The sequence below is a fragment of the Bombina bombina genome, chromosome 5 (assembly GCF_027579735.1).
Source record: "Bombina bombina isolate aBomBom1 chromosome 5, aBomBom1.pri, whole genome shotgun sequence".
NCBI lineage: Eukaryota > Metazoa > Chordata > Amphibia > Anura > Bombinatoridae > Bombina > Bombina bombina.
The window spans coordinates 1,073,986,266-1,074,007,096 of record NC_069503.1 but is presented as its reverse complement, the minus strand read 5'-3'; positions in this window follow the sequence as shown (position 1 = coordinate 1,074,007,096).

Sequence of the window (20,831 nt, the reverse complement as noted above, 5' to 3'; positions counted from 1 at the left end):
GGCCACTTCAGAAGGCGTATTTTCTTCTGTTTAAGCCATTCTGTTGTTGATTTACTTCTATGCTTTGGGTCATTGTCCTGTTGCAACACCCATCTTCTGTTGAGCTTCAGCTGGTAGACAGATGGCCTTAAGTTCTCCTGCAAAATGTCTTGATAAACTTGGGAATTCATTTTTCCTTCGATGATAGCAAACCGTCCAGGACCTGACGCAGCAAAGCAGCCCCAAACCATGATGCCCCCACCACCATACTTCACAGTTGGGATGAGGTTTTGATGTTGGTGTGCTGTGCCTCTTTTTCGCCACACATAGTGTTGTGTGTTTCTTCCAAACAACTCAACTTTGGTTTCATCTGTCCACAGAATATTTTTCCAGTACTGCTGTGGAACATCCAGGTGCTCTTGTGCAAACACTTAAACGTGCAGCAATGTTTTGTTTGGACAGCAGTGGCTTCCTCTGTGGTATCCTCCCATGAAATCCATTCTTGTTTAGTGTTTTACGTATTGTAGATTCGCTAACAGAGATGTTAGCATTTGCCAGTGACTTTTGTAAGTCTTTAGCTGACACTTTAGGATTCTTCTTCACCTCATTGAGCAGTCTGCGCTGTGCTCTTACAGTCATCTTTACAGGACGGCCACTTCTAGGGAGAGTAGCAGCAGTGCTGAACTTTCTCCATTTATAGACAATTTGTCTTACCGTGGACTGATGAACAGCAAGGCTTTTGGAGATACTTTTATAACCCTTTCCAGTTTTATGCAAGTCAACAATTCTTAATCGTAGGTCTTCTGAGAGCTCTTTTGTGCGAGGCATCATTCACATCATTCAATGCTTCTTGTGAAAAGCAAACCCAGAACTGGTGTGTGTTTTTTATAGAGCAGGGCAGCTGTAACCACTCCTCCAATCTCATCTCATTGATTGGACTCCAGTTGGCTGACATCTCACTCCAATTAGCTCTTGGAGATGTCATTAGTCTAGGGGTTCACATACTTTTTCCACCTGCACTGTGAATGTTTACATGGTGTGTTCAATAAAAACATGGCAACATTTCATTCTTTGTGTGTTATTAGTTTAAGCAGACTGTGATTGTCTATTGTTGTGACTTAGATGATGATCAGATCACATTTTATGACCAATTTGTGCAGAAATCCATATCATTCCAAAGGGTTCACATACTTTTTCTTGCAACTGTATATATATATATATATATATATATATATATATATATATATATATATATATATATATATATATATATATATATAATGCATATCTGCCAAAAAGGCACCTACCATTTGTGTATTGAGGAGGAAACATTTCGGCATTGTTTTAAATATAGAATTTCTACAGCATTGTCAAATAATCATAAATACACTGCTGCTAAAAAAAAATGTGTTTTTATGGACCCCTGGCCCCACCATACAACTACTACCACACTGAAGTTACAATCTGAAATTGCACAAAGAAATAAAAACATTTGCTAAGTAAATTCTACCTCCTCTGCAAATGAAAGTGATCTGCCGTCTGATTTAGGCACACACTGTACAAACAAAGTGCCAAGTCTGTCTCACACTGTGCATAGTGGTTTAGTGCACACTCAGAAATCCTCTCAAATGCTAATACTTTACTCCTTGTAATAACATTTCCCATGCTCAATTAGCACTCTGCTGTAGTACCCACTGGTGGCTGCCATAATTTTTAAACATTTTTTTTTTTTTTTAGTTCTTGTCTCATGGGGCCCCCCTGGCCCATGGGGCCCCTGACATGAGTCACCCCTGTCACCCCCTGATGGCGGCCCTGGGTTATTGGTTGCTTGTAAGGATGTTGGATGAAAACGGACTCCTTTAGTCGGAGAGGTTGTTGCTTTATCTTTGCTATTGCGCATAGATCAGTGCAGGATAGGAGCTGGTTTAACCTAGGCAAGAATATAGCCCTTATTTCAACTAGAATGCGGGTGTCGGTGCATGGTTCTTTAGTGATGGACATTTCCATTGCTTAAGGTCAGGAAGGGGGATTGATAAATGGCTGAGTTGGAATGGAACTATATACAATGTGGAAAACCCGCCACAACGGCAAATGGCTTTTCAGTTCTAACTTGCTCTGCTTCCAAGGGTTATTGTACCTTGATCCAGGAGAGTTCCCGGGCACAGAAGTTGCCAAGGGATGTAAGGATGGCGAAATATATAGCCACTTTTTGCTTCAAGCTGCACGGAGCCTTAAGAATCAGTGGCCATCATGGAACGCCGCCTACCGGAAGTCCTGTAAATCTCTTTTTTTGACAAAACTGTAGACTACCTCATTACTTGTCAGCTCAATGTAAACAAGTGCTGAGTATCTGTGTGGGTGTCTGTGTCTGAGTGTGTTTCTGTGCGTGTCTGCTAGAGTGTCTATATGTGAATCCTTATGTGTGAGTGTGTGTTTCAGTGTATGAGTGTGTCTGTGTGTTTCTGTGTTTGTGTATTACTACCTTTACAACATTTCCAAGTTTGACTACACTTAAAGGGACAGTCTACCATAGATTTGTTATTGTTTTAAAAGATAAATAATCCCTTTATTACCCATTCCCCAGTTTTGCATAACCAACATAGTTATATTAATATACTTTTTACCTCTGTGATTACCTTGTATCTAGGAACCTTCTTCCAGCCCCCTGATCACATGACTGTGACTGTTTATTATCTATTGTCTTACATTTAGCATTGTTTTGTGCTAAATCTTAAATAACCCCCTGTGCCTGAACACAGTGTTATCTATATGGTCCACGTGTACTTTCTGTCTCTTTGTGTTGAAAAGAGATTTAAAAAGCCTGTGATAAGAGGCAGCCCTCAAAGGATTAGAAATTAGCATATGAGCCTACCAAGGTTTAGTTTAAATTAAGAATACCAAGAGAAAAAAGCAAATTTGATGATAAAAGTAAATTGGAAAGTTGATTAAAATTACAAGTCCTATCTGAATAATGAAAGTTTATTTTATACTAGACTGTCCCTTTAAGAATAAAGTGCATAACTTGGTCAATAATCGCAAATGTCAAAGGGGGGGTGCTGATCAATGGTTAAGTAAGGGGCCCCCAAATTTCTAGTGGTAGCCCTGTTAGTCAGAAATATATAGACATACTTATGGAATTAAAGGGATTTAAGACTCAAAATAAAATATCAGATAAAAGCTTTAATCGTTTAGTTGTTGTAGTACATTCCATGGAATTCAGGACCCTGACCCTGCTACATCCTTTATATTATTCCATAATTGTTCACAGCAAAGAAGATAACATACACAACACTCACAAGTCTTTTCAAGGGGTGTGTCCCCAGATCACAAAACAATGCAGATCTTATGTAATGCAGTGCTTAATTTGTATTACAGATATTAAAACTACCATTATGTCCCTTAGATGCTCCTCGGCTAATTGAGGAGGCCCAAATGAGCCTGTGTTTACTGTGTTATATTTAGTTATATTTATCCAGTCAAAATAAATGATTTAAACCTTGATCAGATATACACGTCAGCTACCCCGTTATTATTAGAAACACCGATCCCTGAGGGCATTATGCAAATGCTGTATTAGGCAATTGTACTATATTTTGTATCAGAAAATAGGTAGCTGTCAAAATCTGCTCAACTCCCCAGGCATTATGTGAACTCAGCCTCATGCTATGACTATTCTGAGTAAAAGGCACCAACCGGCTGTTCTATCCACTTGCTTCATGCACGCTCATGGCAGCACTGAACAATTTAGGGACAGTGGCATCAAGTCACAATGCCAAAGGCTACTGTTACTTAAAGGGATAGTCTAGTCAAAATTAAACTTTCATGGTTTTGACAGAGCATGCAATTTTAAGCAACTTTCTAATATACTCCTATTATCAATTTTTCTTTGTTCTATTGGTATCTTTATTTGAAAAAGCAAGAATGTATGCTTAGGAGCCAGCCCATGTTTGGTTCAGCACATGGGAAGCACTTGCTGATTGGTGGCTACATTTAGACACCAATAAGCCAGCGCTACCCAGGTTCTGAACCAAAAATGTGCCGACTCCTAAGCTTACATTCTTACTTTTTCAAATAAAGGTAACAAGAGAGAACAAAGAAAAATTGATCATAGGAGTAAATTGGAAAGCTGTTTAAAATTGCATGATCTGTCAGAATCATGAAAGTATAGTTTTGACTTTACTGTCCTTTTAAGTTATTTAAAACTAGTTGGTAAGCCTGCCCAGAGGGCATTCTATATGTTGTAAATACAAAAAATAAAAATAGAACTACAGAAAAAATAAACACATTATCCAAAAAATTAAACCTAATCCCTATGAAAATAAAAAAGCCCCCCCAAAATAAAAACACCCCCTAATCTAATGCTAAACTACCAATAGCCCTTAAAAGGGCTTTTTGTAGGGCATTGTCCTAAGATAAACAGCTCTTTTACATTAAAAATAAAGTCCCCCCTAACTGTAAAACCCCCCACCCACCAAACCCCCCAAAATAAAAAAACCTAACACTAAACAAAAAACTAAACTACCTTAGCTCTTTTTCACTGCCCTTAAAAGTGCATTCAGTACTTTGTTAAAGTGCCCAAAAAAAAACCTAAGTTAAAAAATAAAAAATAATTATTTTAAAAAAAAACAAAAAAAAAAACTATCACTAAAGCCCTAAATAGGTACTCACGGTTTCAGAAGTTCAGCGTAGAAGGTCTTCTTCCAGGCGGGTCCATCATCTTCATCCACAGCAAAGGCAGTGTGGAGTGGAGGTCTAGAGCGGTCTTCCCAGATGTGACGATCCTCGGCGGCGGTTCTCCGTGGCGGCGGTCCTCGGTGGCGGCGGTCCTCGGTGACATGGAGGCTCCTCTTCATCCGATTGTCTGTGGTATACTGAAGAAAGAATGCAAGGTACCGCAATCAATTTGGTGTACCTTGCATTCCTATTGGCTGAATTTTTCAAAACAGCCAATAGGATTAGAGCTAATAAAATCCTATTGGCTGCTCATATCAGCCAATAAGATTTCAGTAGCTCTCATTTTATTGGCTGCTGAATTTTTCAAAACAGCCAAAAGAATGAGAGCTACTGAAATCCTATTGGCTGTTCAAATCAGCCAATAAGATTTCAGTAGCTCTCATCCTATTGGATAATTTTGAAAATTTCAGCCAATAGGAATTCAAGGTACCACAATAAATATGTGGTACCTTGAATTCTTTCTTCAGTGTGCGGCGGACGATCGCATGCAGAGGAACCTCCACGCCTTTGCCGAGGACCGCCGCCGAGGACCGCCACTGCTGCCGAGGATCACCACTTCTGGGAAGACCACTTCAGACCTCCGCTCCACGCCACCTTCACTGTGGATGAAGATGATGGACCCGTCTGGATGAAGACCTTCTCTGCCGGACTTATGAAACCGTGAGTACCTATTTGGGGCTTTAGTGTTATTTTTTTTTTGTAATTTTGTTTTTTATTTTTTTACTTTGTTTTTTTTTGGGCACTTGGAAAAAGAGCTGAATGCCCTTTTAAGGGCAGTGAAAAAAAGCTAAATGCCCTTTTAAGGGCAATGCCCATACAAATGCCCTTTTCAGGGCAATGGGTAGCTTTGGTTTATTAGTGTTAGTTTTTTTTTTATTTTGGGGAATTTGGTGGGTGGGGGGTTTTACTGTTAGGGGGGACTGTTTATTTTTAATGTAAAAGAGCTTTTTAACTTAGGGCAATGCCCTACAAAAAGCCCTTTTAAGGGATTTTGGTAGTTTAGCATTAGATTAGGGGGTGTTTTTATTTTGGGGGGGCTTTTTTATTTTCATAGAGATTAGGTTTACTTTTTTTATTTTGGATAATGGGTTTATTATTTTTTGTAATGCTAGCCTTTTTTATTTTTTGTAATTAGATTAATGTAATTTTTTGTATTTTTTATTGTAATGTAGTTTATTTTTATTGTAATTAAGGGGTTAATTTAGGGGCTGTTAGGTTAAGTTAGGGGGCTTAGTCATTACATTAGTTTTTTGCGTTGTGGGGGTTGGCGGTGTAGGAGTTAATAGGTAAATTAGGTTTAATGCATTGTGGGGGGGTTGGAGGTTTGAGGGTTAATAGATGTATTAGGTAGTTTGTGATGTTGGGGTTTGCAGATTTAGGGGTTAATCATTTTTTTAGGTAGTTGGTTTTTTTTCTTAATACTTTGTGCGGGCGGTTAGTTTATTTTTTTCTTAATACTTCGTACGGGCGGTTATTTTTATTTATTTTTTTTAAATACTTATTGCGGGCCACCCTTTCACCACCCTGCCATTGGCGCTACCAACATTCCTTTGAGGATGCGTGCGCAACTGCCGACAGCAACGGACATAACAAACGCAATTATAGTATAGATGATATTAAAACTAACAGGAAATGCACTTTTTCTCTGATTCCCAGATACAAATTACCCACTGAAACATAAAGAAAACTCCCACTACTCAGATAATTAAAACATAAAAAGCTACTTTTAGCAAGCACATGGGCATCCATTACATATTTTTTCAGATTATGCATCATACAGTTTTCTACTAGAGGGCTTCCAATATCATTTGTTCCCTGTCCTTTGTTTAATAAAGTATTTTTCCAGAATAAAGCAGCACATGTTTATTGAGACTGTTTTGCTGCTGTGATTACAATAAAGCCTGGAGGGGCTTCTGTACAATTTGCTTTTTAGATAATTATTTCCATATAGTCTTAAACATTCACCAGTGATGCAAATACATAGACTAGACTAGGGATGAACTCAGAATTAGGACACATTTTGTGTTTCTATTAAGCCCTGTGCGCTTTGCCAGCTCCATAGAACAGCACTGGATACATATATACATGTTTAGGCAAAATAGAATATTTAGTGTACACAAGCCTGGATTATATATAAATAACATTGAGATGACTTAGATGTTTTTACATTTGCACTTTTAGCACTAGAACATTGTGTCCAAATCCCCTCAGGTTTGTGTATATGTATAATCTATTTCTGTATGATAAATGCTTTGTCAGAGCCAAAGGATCTTTATATATACAAAACTGAACAGCATCCTAGCTCAATGCTGAACCTATTTCCCACAAGTGAATCATTTAAATTCATTTCCCACAAGTGATTGTGATTTCCTAAAAGTGAATAATGTAAATCAATTATTTGTACATACAGTATAAGGGTGTCTAATTGGTTGGCTTCCCAACTGTCCCTATCTGAGAGGGACAGTCCCTGATTCTGAGCTCTGTCCCGCTGTCCCTCTGAGACAGCCATATGTCCCTATTTGCAGAATATCCCTTAGCCCCACCCATGAACTAACCAGACATGCCCACACAACTGCAAGCAAGATACACCCACTGACCACCCAGGTACCCCCACAATCACACATGATCCCACCACTCCCAACATGGCTGCAGCCATAAAATAGTGACAGGCCCCCATCAACCTCCTGAGTCCCTGATACCCAGCCACAAATGTTGTGAGGTTTGGTAAATATTTTATGGTGAGTTAAATGTTAAAAGGACATAAATGTGCAATAAGAAATTGCTCTAATGAGTTATTCTTGCACTGTTGCTTACACATAACTATGTGTGTAGTCAGTGCTAAGGGGGTTGGTCTAGACTAGAAGTGGAGCGCACAAATGCAATTGGTAAGGTTCGCTAACATCGCTAGAGTGCAATCTTTACCACTTCCATTTCTATTTCGTATTGCTCAAGCGCTAGTCTAGTGCGCACACACTAACATCTCCGCAGATAGCGTAGATGCCTTAATATAACTTTAATTCTTTATTTCCATAGCATTTTCATGTGTTTGCAATAATCATTAAAGGGACACTGAACCCAAATTTTATCTTTTGTGACTCAGATAGAGCATGCAATTTTAAACAACTTTCTAATTTACTCCTATTATCAATTTTTATTCGTTCTCTTGCTATCTTTATTTGAAAAAGAAGGCATCTAAACTTTTTATTGGTTTAGAACTTTGGACAGCACTTTTTATTGGTGGATGAATGTATCTACCAATCAGCAAGAACAACCCAGGTTGTTCACCAAAAATGGGCCAGCATCTAAACTTACAGGCCCCTATTTAACAAAGGTCTGTCAGACCTGATCCGACAGTGCGAATCAGGTCCGACAGACCTCACTGAATGCGGAGAGCAATACGCTCTCCGTATTCAGCATTGCCCCAGCAGCTCTTGTGAGCTGCTGGTGCAACGGCGTCCCCTGCAGATTTGCGGCCAATCGGCCGCCAGCAGGGGGGTGTCGATCAACCCGATCGTACTTGATCGGGTTGAATTGCGGCGATGTCTGTCTGCCTGCTCAGAGCAGACGGACAGGTTATGGAGCAGCGGTCTTTAGACCGCTGCTTCATAACTGGTGTTTCTGGCGAGTCTGCAGGCTTGCCAGAAACACGGGCCCTCAAGCTCCATACAGAGCTTTTCAAATAAAGATACCAAGAGAATGAAGAACATTTGATAATAGGAGTAAATTAGAACGTTTCTTAAAATTCCATGCTCTATCTGAATCACAAAAGAAAAAAATTGGGTTCAGTGTCCCTTTAACTTCAGGTGCTACATTATAAAGTTGGATTTTGAATTGCACATGAGCAAAACGCTTAAAGGGACAGTCTACACCAGAAGAGTCAGCCTTTAAGGGCTTAGAAATTAGCATATGAGCCTACCTAGGTTTAGCATTCAACAAATAATACCAAGAGAACAAAGCAAATTTGATGATAAAAGCAAATTTGAAATGTGTTTAAAATGACATGCCCTATCTGAATCATGTAAGTTTAGCTTTGACTAGACTGTCCCTTTAACTGACCACTTGTAATAGGAGGGTCATAAGTGCGCTAATATACCTCTGTGCTATCCATTACAACTATAGGGTACACTAAAAAAGTTTTGGCTGTGCGATAATGCTTTGTTTATCCATTTCTAATACTAGCTTGTGCGTTATTGTTTGCAAGAGGCCAAGCAAGAGATAATGCACCCCACTCTATTAAATGCTCCCCACTTGTAAACTTGCCCATAGTTGGTCAGCTTCAGTGCAGCAATAGCTGAAAACATCTAGTGAGCCAATAGTAAGAGGCATTTATGTGTAGCCACCAATCAGCAGCTAGATTTTAGTAGTGCCTTTGCTGCACCTGATCCCACCTAGGTATGCTTTTCAACAATGGATGCTGGGTACATAAGGAGGGTGTACACTATAGCATTAACTAAAAGATAAATAAAATAATATAATAATACAGGAGGAGAACTGCCAAGATCCAGAGCTTGCAAACAGGACTGGCAAGGGGTTAAAATTATGACTTTGCACTTCTGGCTACTGCTGGACATCTTATTATCTGTAATGTGCACTTTGGACAAACCTGAATTGCTGACCAATTTTATGACACTTTAGCAGACTGCAAAAACTGTGGCTAAGCAATACTGAGTACCAAATGGGCTCTAAAAATGGCTGTCATTAGGCAGATAAGGCCGGGTGGGACAGACAGCTGTACCATAGCGCTTTGAACTCCTTATCTGTCTGATAACCGTTCCCCTTGTCTGGTTATGTTGCACAATATAAGTAATTGATGTATTTACTACCGTGAGTTTTTTATGATCTTCCTGTAAATATTTTCATGCCATTGTATTGTGGACAGTGTAGATTACAATGAAGTGTCCCAGCGATTGCCAAAGATTCACGTGCTTTTTGTTTATAGTGGTGTTATACAATTCTTCCAGGGAGGCGGAAAATTGTAAGAATGGACTAATCTATGTTAAACTCCTGCTCTGTTGTTAGGAAATGTGACAAACAAAAAATAGATGTTGCCAGGTCGCCGAGACTGAAGTGTATGGGACTTAGAGATATGGATACAAAGAGAGAGAAATTACACGGTGAAGCATCGTTTAGGTTTCTTACATTTTCAAGCAAAGGAAGCAAATCCAAAATATCAGCATATATGAGAATCCTTTCTTGTGAAATCTCTATAAAGAGACATTTAAGGCTAGCTAGATTACAAGTTGAGAGCTAATTTATCACGCGCCCACAAACGGGCAAGTTCGCCAATTTGCGGGTGCGCAATAAATAACCAGCCATTACAAGTGTCTGGTTATTGCTACCTCAAGCTTGCAGTAGCAATTAGCGCTCAGAAAATCACCAGAGATCAGATCTCTAGTTTATTTTCTAAAAGTGCCCAAATGCCCCTAAAATAAAGGGTCTTTTAGTTTTTAATGGGGGAAAAATTAGTTGTTGTTTTTTTATAAAAAAAACTACTGCACTAGGCAGTTTTAAGAGGTTAAAAGCGGCGGCTGTGGGTGGTTAGAATAAAAACAGCACTGAAAAGTGCCTTTACATAGAGGTCTATGTGAACTTTGTGTTCCCTGCAAATATATATTTATGTGTTAATATGTGTATATACAGTCACATATTAACACATAAATATATATGTATATATTCATATACATATATATTTAAAATTGCTGCCCATCTCTGTGCGACTTAGGTGCTGTGCCATGTATGACGACATCAGAACAAGGCTCTCATTGGAGTCAATGGAAGTGCGCTCTTGTCTGCGCAATGCTTCCATGTAATGCGAACGTGTGCATGCTCTGGTATTACTCAGTTGATCGCAAATATAACTTTAGCGGAAGCGATATTTTGTGCTCAACTTGTAATATGGCTCTAAAGTTATTATTTTATATATACATACAATTTATCAGCAATTAAGCACGGTGTTGCAAAAGATCTGCAAAAAATACATGCTAACAAAAGTACCTTTTTCATATGTTTACATAACATTTGAAGTTTTTGCATTCCAGAGACACACCCTTTGATAAGCCTAGTATTTTTTATTATATTGCCGCTGCTGAAACCAATTATGAGTAAATATAAACAAGCTCTTGCAATGATCAAGCGCTCACTGTGTAGCTTGTTGCAGGGTTAAAAGGGTGGATCCTAAGGATACTCTACAGCAGTGTTTTTCAACCAGTGTGCCGTGAGAGATCCTCAGGTGTGCCACGGCAGACTGACAACAGTGTGACATATTTTTTAAACTTTGCTTGTTTTTTACTCCCAGTGCAGGGGTAGTTTGTAGGAGGCATGGCATAACAGCACAATACATACAGTATGTGTGTGTGTGTGTATATATATATATATATATATATATATATATATATATATATATATATATATATATATATATATATATATATATATATATATATATATATATATATATATGCTGTATTAGGCTACAATGTGTGATTTTTTTAAATTTTGGGATGGTGGTGTGCCACAGGATTTTTTAATGTAACAATGTGTGCCACTGCAAAAAAAAGGTTAAAAATCACTGCTCTACGGCATCTTGAGGTCTGTGGGGAAAACACACACATTTCAGAGTTAAAGCGACATGAAAGTAATTATATATATATATATATATATATATATACAGTATATAGGGGCCTATTTAAGAACGTGCGAGCGGACATGATCCGATATCGCAGATCATTTCTGCTGCACATCGATAAATGCCGACAGCATACGCTGTCAGCATTTATTATTGCACCAGCAGTTCTTGTAAACTGCTGGTGCAATACCGCCCCCTGCAGATTTGCGGCCGCTAGCAGGGGGTGTCACCCAATCTGAAGGCTTCTTTAGCAAGGCAGTGGTCATCTTGGGGATGTATTTGGAGTTGTTATCATGTTGGAATACTGCCCTGCGGCCCAGTCTCCGAAGGGAGGGGACCATGCTCTGCTTCAGTATGGCACAGTACATGTTGGCATTCATGGTTCCCTCAATAAACTGTAGCTCCTCAGTGCCGGCAGTACTCATGCACGCCCAGACCATGACACTCCCACCACCATGCTTGGCTGTAAGCAAGACACACTTGTCTTTGTACTCCTCACCTGGTTACCGCTACACACACTTGACACCATCTGAACCAAATAAGTTTATCTTGGTCTCATCGGACCACAGGACATGGTTCCAGTAATCCATGTCCTTAGTCTGCTTGTGTTCAGCAAACTGTTTGCACACTTTCTTGTGCATCATCTTTAGAAGAGGCTTCCTTTTGGGACGACAGCCATACAGACCAATTTGATGCAGTGTGCGGCGTATGTTCTGAGCACTGACAGGCTGACCCCTCACCCCTTTAAACTCTGCAGCAATGCTGGCAGCACTCATATGTCTATTTCCCAAAGACAACCTCTGGATATGACGCTGAGCATGTGAACTCAACTTCTTTGGTCGACCATGGCGAGAGGCCTGTTCTGAGGGGAACCTGTCCTGTGAAACCGCTGTATGGTCTTGCCCACCGTACTGCAGCTCAGTTTCAGGGTCTTGGCAATCTTCTTATAGCCTAGGCCAAGTAGAGCAACAATTCTTTTTTTCAGATCCTCAGAGAGTTTCATATTAAACTTCTAGTGACCAGTATGAGAGAGTGTGAGAGCGATAACACCAAATTTAACACACCTGCTCCCCATTCACATCTGAGACCTTGTAACACTAACGAGTCACATGACACCGGGCAGGGAAAATGGCTAATCGGGCCCAATTTGGACATTTCCACTTGTACTCACTTTTGTTGCCAACGGTTTAGACATTAATGGCTGTGTGTTGAGTTATTTTGAGGGGATAGCAAATTTACACTGTTATACAGGCTGTACACTCACTACTTTACAATGTAGCAAAATGTAATTTCTTCAGTGTTGTCACATGAAAAGATATAATAAAATATTTACAAAGATGTGAGGGGTGTACTCACTTATGTGAAATATTGTATATGTGTATATTTGTATGTGTGTATGTATATACTGTATGTTCATGTTTGTATGTAAGTGTAATACTTATACATTTTTGGGTAGATTTATCAAAGCCATTCTCCTTTAATTCCGTCCAAAATTGTGCATACGAACTGATCGTCATATTCATCAAAGCACTCTGCACCTATAATTGCGCAAATCTGAAAGAAACTTCTATGCACTCTGCTTGTATTCGCCTAGGTGCACGGGCACACACCCGAGTGCAACAATATACATTAGTAATAGGCGTAATTTAACAGCTTGACCAACAAATACGCCCAGTTTCTTATTTATTATTGCTTTGCGCCGATAGGGAACTGAAATTTCGGTTTCAATTGCGTGTTCTATATTTCGCCATACAGACTGAGACAAACACCATTATAATACATGCTTTAACATCTTGTGATGCAGTACTTTCTTCTTTTAATTAATTTTTCAAAGGCTCAGCACCAAGAAGAGACTGTTATTGCCAGAAATGTGAGCTTCCACAGGCGAATACGGCTACCAACATTTTTATATATATATAGATATTTTTATTTTTGCGATCTTAAATTATCAACATATGGCAAAAACAGCACAGAAATATTATATAATGTAAGTTAAAGTTTCCTAAAAAACTTTTTTTTTTAATAATCAAGACATGGCAGCGTAAATATTTATAGGGATGTACTGTGATAAATAGGGAGTAAATGCTTTTTCCGACAGGTAAAATTTATCATTATTACGCCCCAGCTTGCCTGCACAAAGTTACGTCTATTTTTTTATAAATTCAGGCGCACATGTGCGCTTCTATAGAGGCGAGCTGGGGCGCAGCTACAGGCGAAGCACATACAGAGTTCGCCTAGCCTTTGATAAATCTAGCCCTGAACTACAGGTCACAAGTTGGCCTAAATTTTTTATAACTTGAGCAATGTTTAGCGTTTTTGCCCTATCCTTTGAAATTACAGGGCGCACTAAAGGGGTATCTGACGCACTAAACATTCTCTGGTATTTCTGTTTTACCATTCACTTTTAATACCAGATTGTGCGCTAGACTGTGCACCCTGCCCTACCAATAGCACTCCACTTGTAATCTTGATATTGAAAGCACACCCTGCCATGTAATCTAGGTCATAATGAGCTTGATTTGTCACTGATAGAATTACTTTTCAATTCAAACTTAGTAACAATGAGAATACATTAAAAAAAAATTAGATAGTTCATTATGGACTGGAAGTAGTGTATTAAAGGGACATTAAATACTAAATTCTAGATATCTTAAAGTATTCAAACTAAAACTTAGCTTGAGAATATGTGCGCTAGTATTTCACATGGAATTGCCTCCTACCTTGAATTTGAAAAGAGCTGTATATGGTTTTCCCTTGTTCTTTTTTTAAAGGTAAATTGATTAGACCATTGTATAAAGAATACTGTACTTACATATTTAGATAAAATATTTTTTATTAAACCACAAATGTACTTACATATTTAAAGGGACAATGATATTGCTATGATGATCATTGTTTTATTTTATTTTTATTTTTATAAAACATGAAAGTTTTGGACTCAGTACTTACATTCTTCAGGAGTAGGAATTTACTCTGAGCCCTTAAGTAGCACAAAGGTCAGGAGAGCAATGTGTAAAAATGCTACACTGACCTTCCTGACATAGGAGAGATTACCTTGTCTGTGAACAAGAAAAGTAAACATATTTCACTCCCACAGCCAGAAGCAACAAAATATCCAGTACATCAATACATTGAAATACCAAAGCATTTTGTAACAGCTGCATTTTCCCTTTATCTGAAACCCAGGCCTGTCAAGTGTCTACATTGTGAGTGTTCAGCATATCATGTTTACGGTGTTTACTGTCATTGTAAACAATCTGCAATATAAATATAAAATATAGATTTTTTTTTTTAAAACAGGGTATTTTTCATTCCACATATACTGAAGATAATTCCCAGCTATAATTAGACCTAGAAGTCTATGAATAACTCAATCGATCCATGAGTTTTCATGTCAAATAAGAACCTTTAAAAACAAGTATTCTTTAAGCAAAGGTAGATACCAAGGGGGATATTTATCAAAGCGTCAACCGAAAATACGCTTGAATTCCGCGTCGTAATTGTCGCAAGATTGATCCGCCGTAGTTATCAAAGCCTCAAGATCGGCAAATGTTGAAATTTGTGACGTAACATACAATCCCGCTATCTCAATCCAACCCAGACCAATACGAGTTGAAAACCTGTGGAATTCGAGCGGAATCATGTTCATTTGCCCTCCTATTCGACACTACAGGGAGTGCAGAATTATTAGGCAAGTTGTATTTTTGAGGATTAATTTTATTATTGAACAACAACCATGTTCTCAATTAACCCAAAAAACTCATTAATATCAAAGCTGAATAGTTTTGGAAGTAGTTTTTAGTTTGTTTTTAGTTATAGCTATTTTAGGGGGATATCTGTGTGTGCAGGTGACTATTACTGTGCATAATTATTAGGCAACTTAACAAAAAACAAATATATAACCATTTCAATTATTTATTTTTACCAGTGAAACCAATATAACATCTCAACATTCACAAATATACATTTCTGACATTCAAAAACAAAACAAAAACAAATCAGTGACCAATATAGCCACCTTTCTTTGCAAGGACACTCAAAAGCCTGCCATCCATTGATTCTGTCAGTGTTTTGATCTGTTCACCATCAACATTGTGTGCAGCAGCAACCACAGCCTCCCAGACACTGTTCAGAGAGGTGTACTGTTTTCCCTCCTTGTAAATCTCACATTTGATGATGGACCACAGGTTCTCAATGGGGTTCAGATCAGGTGAACAAGGAGGCCATGTCATTAGATTTTCTTCTTTTATACCCTTTCTTGCCAGCCACGCTGTGGAGTACTTGGACGCGTGTGATGGAGCATTGTCCTGCATGAAAATCATGTTTTTCTTGAAGGTTGCAGACTTCCTTCTGTACCACTGCTTGAAGAAGGTGTCTTCCAGAAACTGGCAGTAGAACTGGGAGTTGAGCTTGACTCCATCCTCAACCCGAAAAGGCCCCACAAGCTCATCTTTGATGATACCAGCCCAAACCAGTACTCCACCTCCACCTTGCTGGCGTCTGAGTCGGACTGGAGCTTTCTGCCCTTTACCAATCCAGCCACGGGCTCATCCATCTGGCCCATCAAGACTCACTCTCATTTCATCAGTCCATAAAACCTTAGAAAAATCAGTCTTGAGATATTTCTTGGCCCAGTCTTGACGTTTCAGCTTGTGTGTCTTGTTCAGTGGTGGTCGTCTTTCAGCCTTTCTTACCTTGGCCATGTCTCTGAGTATTGCACACCTTGTGCTTTTGGGCACTCCAGTGATGTTGCAGCTCTGAAATATGGCCAAACTGGTGGCAAGTGGCATCTTGTCAGCTGCATGCTTGACTTTTTTCAGTTCATGGGCAGTTATTTTGCGCCTTGGTTTTTCCACACGCTTCTTGCGACCCTGTTGACTATTTTGAATGAAACGCTTGATTGTTCGATGATCACGCTTCAGAAGCTTTGCAATTTTAAGAGTGCTGCATCCCTCTGCAAGATATCTCACTATTTTTGACTTTTCTGAGCCTGTCAAGTCCTTCTTTTGACCCATTTTGCCAAAGGAAAGGAAGTTGCCTAATAATTATGCACACCTGATATAGGGTGTTGTTGTCATTAGACCACACCCCTTCTCATTACAGAGATGCACATCACCTAATATGCTTAATTGGTAGTAGGCTTTCGAGCCTATACAGCTTGGAGTAAGACAACATGCATAAAGAGGATGATGTGGTCAAAATACTCATTTGCCTAATAATTCTGCACTCCCTGTATTTGAAGCTCTCACAAAGTTATCAAAATTTCTACAGTTACGCTTGCGTCTTTTCCGACTTAGCGTACCTGGTTTTCAATACGCCACCCTTCAGGTTGCAGATGCCATAGAACTCAATGGGAGTCTGAAAACACAGAAAGCTAATGTTAGATGCTGCAAGAGAATGAAGTATATTACATAATAAAAGTGAATTAGAAACTTTATTAAAATTGTATACCCTTTCTAAATCAAACAATATTATTGCTTCACATTTGGTGCACTAGTAGATAAAGGGATAAAAATTAAAAATACAATACTACTTATGGATTATGCTACAACTTTGTCTCTCATTACAAATCAAGGGGACAATATTATTAATACATATTTGGTGCAAAGTTTTGCCACAAACTTGTCGCACTAATAGATATAGAGATAAAAATGAAATACACAACATAATATAGCTAACTTCCTTTTTATTTGTTTGAAAAAATCTATGTGCACCATGTAATTCAAGTCTCACTCTCCACTTTGCGCCATATTTGACGCAACACTTTTCACACCAATTATGACAATAACTCCTAAACAACCCACACACTAGTGAATTTTTCCACCACTTTTGATTGGAATATGCATAATCACATAATTTAGAACATCAGCCAATCGGATTCAAATATACATTATAAACTATCACTAACAAATCAAATTGCTCGATACTTGTGTCATTGATCACTCATCAGAACTTGTAAGTGCCATTTGTTACATTGTGCATTATACTTTGAATTATGTATATGTGAAATTAGTATTAAAGATAAACATTGATGCTGACTTTAGGATACACAGTGTAATATTTTAGACAAGGATTTTAAAATTAGAATTGATGTTTGATTCAATAGAATCTTAAGCAGATAGCTTAAAGGGATAGCCCAGCTAACTTTAAACTGTCATGAATCAGATACAGCAGAAATTAAAATCTACCTCTAATCATGCTATTTCTAGTGTATTTCTTCCTTCTCTTGAATTTCTTTTTCAGTAAGAAATTTCATCTTATATGGCAGCCCATTTTATAACACCTGTGAAGGGGTGTTTTTTAAAAAACAGATTGCAATCAGGTCAATCCAGAGGGGTTAGACAGGTGCAGAGAGAAATCTGTCCCAGCTCTTAAAGGGACAGGAAACCCCAAAATATTATTTCATGATTTGGATAGAAAATACAATTTTAAACAACTTTCCAATTTACTTCTATTAACAAATTTGCTTCATTCTCTTGTTAGCCTTTGCTGAAGGAAGAGCATTGCACTACTGGCAGTTAACTGAACATATCTACAGTATTTAGCCAATCACAAGAGACAAATGTGTGCAGATGGAGCCGCTAGGATGAAGATCATTCAAGCAGGACTTCAGCAACTGTGAGTACCTAAAGAGGGGTTAGTTTTTTTTAAGTTTTTTTTGGGGTGTTTATTTTTTAGTTTTGGACTAATGGGCAATCTTAGAAGAGCTAAATGCCCTTTCAAGGGCAATGCCCATACAAATGACCTTTTCAGGGCAATGTTTTTTTTTTAGTTAGGTTTTTTTTATTTTGTGGGTTTGGGGTGGGTGGGGGTTTGTAATGTAAGGGGGTGTTTGTTTTTATTTTGTAGCAAAATAGCTGATTTCTTTAGGGCAATGCCCTACAAAAGGCCCCTTTAAGGGCTATTGGCAGTTTATTATAGATTAGGGTTCTTTTATTTTGGGGTGTTTTTTTGTTTTTTTAAACGGTTTAAAATAAGAATAATTTTTATTATTTTGAATAATTCGTTTGTTATTTTGTGTAATGATTATTTTTTATTTTTGGGGTGTTTTTTTGTTTTGTTTTTAGAATAGCCATTTTTTATTTTTAATGGACAGTAAAAGAGCTGAATGCCCTTAAGGACAATGCCTATATAAATGACCTTTTCAGGGCAATCGGTAGATTAGGTTTAACAACTTTATTTTTATTTTGTGGGTTTGTGGGTTTGGGGTTTGTATACTGTTAGGGGTGTTTGATATTCTTTTTTAGCAAAAGAGCTGTTAACTTTAGGGCAATGCCCTACAAAAGGCCCTTTTAAGGGCCTAAAAAAAGGACGCTTTTTAAGGGCCCTTGGTAGGTTATTATAGATTAGTTTTTTGTTTTTTGGGGCGGTGTTTTTTTTTTTTTTTAAATGGGTTATTAGAATAGGAATCATTTTTATTGTTTTGGATAATTTTTTATTTTTTTATAATGATAATTTCTCTTGTTAAGTATATCCAGTCCACGGATCATCCATTACTTATGGAATATATTCTCCTTCCCAACAGGAAGCTGCAAGAGTCCACCCACAGCAAAGCTGCTATATAGCTCCTCCCCCAACTGCCATATTCAGTCATTCTCTTGCAAGCCTCAACATAGATAGGAGGTCGTGAGAGTCTGTGGTGCTTTCTACTTAGTTTATTCTTCAATCAAAAGTTTGTTATTTTTAAATGGCACCGGAGTGTGCTGTTTATCTCAGGCAGTATTTGGAAGAAGAATCTGCCTGCGTTTTTCTATGATCTTAGCAGACGTAACTAAGATCCATTTGCTGTTCTCACACATTCTGAGGAGTGAGGTACTTCAGAGGGGGAATGGCGTGCAGGTTTTCCTGCAGATAAGGTATGTGCAGTAAAATATTTTTCTAGGAATGGAATTGACTAAGAAAATACTGCTGATACCGAAGTAATGTAAGTAAAGCCTTAAATGCAGCGATAGCGACTGGTATCAGGCTTATTAATAGAGATACATACTCTTATAAAAATGTGTTTTAAAACGTTTGCTGGCATGTTTAATCGTTTTTTAACGTACATTGGTGATAACACTGTAATGTTGGTATAGCCTTAAATGCAGTAAAAGCGACTGGTATCAGGCTTATTAATAGAGATACATACTCTTGTAAAAATGTGTTTTAAAACGTTTGCTGGCATGTTTAATCGTTTTTTAACATATGTTTGGTGATAAAACTTATTGGGGCCTAAGTTTTTTCCACATGGCTGGCTTAAATTTTGCATAGAAACAGTTAACTGAAGCTTCCCACTGTTGGCTGTGGCAGTTTGTTGTGTCTGTTTTTAAAAACGTCTATGTCGTTTTTTTTTTTTATCTGTTTTTTGCATTAAGGGGTTAATCATCCATTTGCAAGTGGGTGCAATGCTCTGTTACCTTATTACATGTACTGTAAAAATTTCGTTTGTTTTACTGCCTTTTTTTTTTCACTGTTTTTCAAATTTTGACAAAATTTGTTTCTCTTAAGGGCACAGTAACGTTTTATATATTTGCTTGTTAACTTGATTTAAAGTGTTTTCCAAGCTTACTAGTCTCATTATTAGTCTGTTCTAACATGTCTAACATAGAGGAAGCTCTGTGTTCATTATGTTTTAAAGCCATGGTGGAACCCCATCTTAGAATGTGTACCAGATGTACTGATTTCATGTTAAACAATAAAGATCATTTTTTGTCTTTAAAAACATTATCACCAGAGGATTCTGTCGTGGGGGTAGTTATGCCGACTAACTCTCCCCACGTGTCAGACCTTTTGACTCCCGCTTTAGGGACTCACGCTCAAATGGCGCCAAGTACATCAAGGGCACCCATAGCGTTTCTTTTACCAGGGGATTCTGTCGAGGGGAAAGTTATGCCGACTAACTCTCCCCACGTTTCAGACCCTTCGACTCCCGCTTCAGGGACTCACGCTCAAATGGCGCCAAGTACATCAAGGGCGCCCATAGCGTTTATTTTACAAGACATGGCAAAGGTGGTGAATAATATTCTGGCAGCAGTATTAGTCAGACTACCTGAAATTAAAGGAAAGCAGTTAGCTCTGGGGGTAGATACAGAGCATACAGACGCTTTAAGAACCATGTATGATACTACCTCACAATATGCTTAGTCTGTGGGTGATTTTTTTTTGACTCAGGGAAGATGATTTAACCTGATTCTGATATTTCTACATTTAAAATTTATGCTTGAGAACCTCCACTTGTTGCTCAGGGAGGCTTTGGCTGCTCTGAATGAATGTGTACAATCGCAGGGCCAGAGAAATTGTGTAGACTGGATAAATAATATGCAGTGCCAGTGTGTACTGATGTTTTTCCAATACCTAAAGAGGATTACTAAAAAAAAAATTTTTTTAATAAGGAATGGGATAGACCAGGTGTGCCGTTCTCTTCCCCTACCATTTTTTAGAAGAATGTTTTCTAATAGTTACCACCACACGGGACTTCTGGCAGACAGTTCCTAAGGTGGAGAGAAGAGTTTCT